Source organism: Schistocerca gregaria, unplaced genomic scaffold, assembly GCF_023897955.1.
Source record: "Schistocerca gregaria isolate iqSchGreg1 unplaced genomic scaffold, iqSchGreg1.2 ptg000841l, whole genome shotgun sequence".
Taxonomy (NCBI): Eukaryota; Metazoa; Arthropoda; class Insecta; order Orthoptera; family Acrididae; genus Schistocerca; species Schistocerca gregaria.
Genome location: NW_026062206.1, coordinates 82,501 through 87,500, shown reverse-complemented (window position 1 = coordinate 87,500; position 5,000 = coordinate 82,501). Strand labels below are relative to the sequence as shown.

The following is a 5,000-nucleotide window of genomic DNA, read 5'->3' as shown; positions in this document are numbered from 1 at the left end:
GCCAAACGTACATCCTGATTTGACACATCTCTGGCAACCTAACCCACGTTGGCCCTTAACCTAACCCACGTTGGCCCTTAACCTAACCCACGTTGGCCCTTAACCTAACCCACGTTGGCCCTTAACCTAACCCACGTTGGCCCTTAACCTAACCCACGTTGGCCCTTAACCTAACCCACGTTGGCCCTTAACCTAACCCACGTTGGCCCTTAACCTAACCCACGTTGGCCCCTAACCTAACCCACGTTGGCCCCTAACCTAACCCACGTTGGCCCCTAACCTAACCCACGTTGGCCCCTAACCTAACCCACGTTGGCCCCTAACCTAACCCACGTTGGCCCCTAACCTAACCCACGTTGGCCCCTAACCTAACCCACGTTGGCCCCTAACCTAACCCACGTTGGCCCCTAACCTAACCCACGTTGGCCCCTAACCTAACCCACGTTGGCCCCTAACCTAACCCACGTTGGCCCCTAACCTAACCCACGTTGGCCCCTAACCTAACCCACGTTGGCCCCTAACCTAACCCACGTTGGCCCCTAACCTAACCCACGTTGGCCCCTAACCTAACCCACGTTGGCCCCTAACCTAACCCACGTTGGCCCCTAACCTAACCCACGTTGGCCCCTAACCTAACCCACGTTGGCCCCTAACCTAACCCACGTTGGCCCCTAACCTAACCCACGTTGGCCCCTAACCTAACCCACGTTGGCCCCTAACCTAACCCACGTTGGCCCCTAACCTAACCCACGTTGGCCCCTAACCTAACCCACGTTGGCCCCTAACCTAACCCACGTTGGCCCCTAACCTAACCCACGTTGGCCCCTAACCTAACCCACGTTGGCCCCTAACCTAACCCACGTTGGCCCCTAACCTAACCCACGTTGGCCCCTAACCTAAGTTACGCTGCACCTTAACCTAAGTTACGCTGCACCTTAACCTAAGTTACGCTGCACCTTAACCTAAGTTACGCTGCACCTTAACCTAAGTTACGCTGCACCTTAACCTAAGTTACGCTGCACCTTAACCTAAGTTACGCTGCACCTTAACCTAAGTTACGCTGCACCTTAACCTAAGTTACGCTGCACCTTAACCTAAGTTACGCTGCACCTTAACCTAACTTACGCTGCACCTTAACCTAACTTACGCTGCACCTTAACCTAACTTACGCTGCACCTTAACCTAACTTACACTGCACCTTAACCTAACTTACACTGCACCTTAACCTAACTTACACTGCACCTTAACCTAACTTACACTGCACCTTAACCTAAGTTACACTGCACCTTAACCTAAGTTACACTGCACCTTAACCTAAGTTACACTGCACCTTAACCTAAGTTACACTGCACCTTAACCTAAGTTACACTGCACCTTAACCTAAGTTACACTGCACCTTAACCTAAGTTACACTGCACCTTAACCTAAGTTACACTGCACCTTAACCTAAGTTACACTGCACCTTAACCTAAGTTACACTGCACCTTAACCTAAGTTACACTGCACCTTAACCTAAGTTACACTGCACCTTAACCTAACTTACACTGCACCTTAACCTAACTTACACTGCACCTTAACCTAACTTACACTGCACCTTAACCTAACTTACACTGCACCTTAACCTAACTTACACTGCACCTTAACCTAACTTACACTGCACCTTAACCTAACTTACACTGCACCTTAACCTAACTTACACTGCACCTTAACCTAACTTACACTGCACCTTAACCTAACTTACACTGCACCTTAACCTAACTTACACTGCACCTTAACCTAACTTACACTGCACCTTAACTGTCACATGTAACGTCACAGGAATGTAGCTTTGCCTAACAGCAACCCTCTGAACATAGTTCACTGCTTGGATCCTCTGGTGTCATGTGTATTTCTTGATGCCATGGTGCGTACCCTCACATAAAGGTCTTTCGAGTGTTGCGTACTTTCTACACAGTCCCGCTAACCACTGGAAGGGTGTACCGCTACAGAACGAATATCGCCCTCCCCTCCTGCCCTTCCAAGCTGGTCGGTCAGGCGTTTGTTTGTGAAATGAGCCTTGCAGCTGTTCAGTTGCATTCGGTTGTCGATGCAGTCAGTGTACGTTGTGGTACGGCCTGTGTGGACTGTCCGCTGATGTACGCGTAACCCACACTGATCATCCGTCGTTACGTACTGAGTGACATAATGTGGCACATGCTTGACCGTACACCGGCTGCGCCCTACAATGGCGAATCATAAGGGCCATATGTTGTGCACGATGCTACTTGTCTCGTCTCCCCATTACAGCGAGATTGCACTGTTGTACGCCGTACAGACATGTGGTAAGTAGGTTACAGACATGTGGTAAGTAGGTACGGACGAAAGTATTGCATGTTGGCCCCCCCCCCCCCCCTCCTCCCTCTGCCGGGAATCAGCGTGAGCCGTCTGTTGATGTAGCGACGAGGGTTTTCCTATTTAATCGTATTGCCCCACACAACATGATAGCACGGTGGACCGCGTTCCACATCTGCGACATGCTACAGAGGCCGGTTGACAGTCGACCGCGCAAGGGACATTGCACACGTGCGCGGACCATCTTCCACGTGTTCTCTCGTGTACATGCCGCAGTGTGTATGTGGGCTGATGTAGCGTGTCGTGACACATAACATGCAGGCATGCCAGAATCGTAGATTTCGCAAATGTAGATTGACGTATACGTTTGCTGCCAAAGATCCGCAAATGAACTGGAAATCAGTTGTTGAGCGGTTGTTCGCGCTGCAGGTGCATCGGTGATAGCGACGATCGGTACATCTGTGAACCGGTTGTTTCGGCGGTACCCGCCATGCCCCCGAACCTGAGTTGGCCATGTGGGTATGAAGCGATACGAGGCTGTGGCTTGGCGGGACAGTCCCCGGCCGGTGAGGGGGGGCCGCCCGGCGTGCTGGCCGCGCGCTGCGTGAGCGCACGCACTACAGCCGGCTGGTGGGGGGCGCCCAGTGGCAGGAGCGCCGGCCGACGGGCCCGGCTGGCGTCCCAGCTATGCGCCGGCGCACCCTGCGCGCGGCGCCAGGCGGCCAAAGTGGGTTCTGTCGAGCCCGGTGCGAAGCGCGGTGGACATCTGCAGTGTGCTGGTCCGATTGCGGACTGTGTGCGTTGAGGATGCGCCGCCGCCCGGCACTCGGCGTCGCGACGCCGTCTGCTGCTCGGTCGCCCCCAGCGGTTCTCGTAGGTGGTTTGTATCGCAGCTCTGCGGACGTGTTGGCGCGTGCGCTGTGCTGGGAGAGTTCGCTTCTGCACCCAAGTGGGGCTTTGCCCTTCTGTGGCGCTGGCGTTGGAGCTGCCGGTCACCGTAGGTGGCGCGTGTTGTTTCCCGCCGGCAATGCCACGACAGCACGCTCCCGGGCCTCTGTCGGCAGCGGCAAGCTCAGTTGGGAGCACGGGTGTTCGCACTGAAAGCGTCTACTCGCCTATCTCCGGGCGATTGCGCCTCTCTCGAACCCGACCAAGTACTTAGGACGGCGCTGCGCGCCGCCGGGACCTGAGAGGGTTTCGAGGTGTATCGTGCAGGGGAGCTCAGCCTCCTCCTGTTTGCAGAATAATTGAGCGGACGCTTGCGTGTTCGCGCGGGCCCTCGGGACACACTCCCGGGCGGCCGGCTGCTCAGCTCTCGTTGACGCAGCTCCCTGGTTGATCCTGCCAGTAGTCATATGCTTGTCTCAAAGATTAAGCCATGCATGTCTCAGTACAAGCCGCATTAAGGTGAAACCGCGAATGGCTCATTAAATCAGTTATGGTTCCTTAGATCGTACCCACGTTACTTGGATAACTGTGGTAATTCTAGAGCTAATACATGCAAACAGAGTCCCGACCAGAGATGGAAGGGACGCTTTTAACAGAGTCCCGACCAGAGATGGAAGGGACGCTTTTATTAGATCAAAACCAATCGGATTGGCTCGTCTGGTCCGTTTGCCTTGGTGACTCTGAATAACTTTGGGCTGATCGCACGGTCCTCGTACCGGCGACGCATCTTTCAAATGTCTGCCTTATCAACTGTCGATGGTAGGTTCTGCGCCTACCATGGTTGTAACGGGTAACGGGGAATCAGGGTTCGATTCCGGAGAGGGAGCCTGAGAAACGGCTACCACATCCAAGGAAGGCAGCAGGCGCGCAAATTACCCACTCCCGGCACGGGGAGGTAGTGACGAAAAATAACGATACGGGACTCATCCGAGGCCCCGTAATCGGAATGAGTACACTTTAAATCCTTTAACGAGTATCTATTGGAGGGCAAGTCTGGTGCCAGCAGCCGCGGTAATTCCAGCTCCAATAGCGTATATTAAAGTTGTTGCGGTTAAAAAGCTCGTAGTTGGATTTGTGTCCCACGCTGTTGGTTCACCGCCCGTCGGTGTTTAACTGGCATGTATCGTGGGACGTCCTGCCGGTGGGGCGAGCCGAAGGCGTGCTTGCGCGTCCCGAGGCGGACCCCGTTGAAATCCTACCAGGGTGCTCTTAGTTGAGTGTCTCGGTGGGCCGGCACGTTTACTTTGAACAAATTAGAGTGCTTAAAGCAGGCAAGCCCGCCTGAATACTGTGTGCATGGAATAATGGAATAGGACCTCGGTTCTATTTTGTTGGTTTTCGGAACCCGAGGTAATGATTAATAGGGACAGGCGGGGGCATTCGTATTGCGACGTTAGAGGTGAAATTCTTGGATCGTCGCAAGACGAACAGAAGCGAAAGCATTTGCCAAGTATGTTTTCATTAATCAAGAACGAAAGTTAGAGGTTCGAAGGCGATCAGATACCGCCCTAGTTCTAACCATAAACGATGCCAGCCAGCGATCCGCCGCAGTTCCTCCGATGACTCGGCGGGCAGCCTCCGGGAAACCAAAGCTTTTGGGTTCCGGGGGAAGTATGGTTGCAAAGCTGAAACTTAAAGGAATTGACGGAAGGGCACCACCAGGAGTGGAGCCTGCGGCTTAATTTGACTCAACACGGGAAACCTCACCAGGCCCGGACACC

The 5,000-nt window shown here is 53.9% G+C and overlaps 1 non-coding gene across 1 annotated transcript in view; it reads left to right on the top strand.

Annotated features, from left to right (window-relative positions):
• The first annotated feature begins 3,659 nt into the window (after positions 1–3,659).
• Positions 3,660–5,000, top strand: part of LOC126322825 (small subunit ribosomal RNA) — a 1,929-nt gene continuing 588 nt past the window's right edge. The window contains exon 1 of the ribosomal RNA XR_007559236.1: positions 3,660–5,000. This exon is cut by the window's right edge and continues 588 nt beyond it. This is a non-coding gene — a ribosomal RNA (small subunit ribosomal RNA).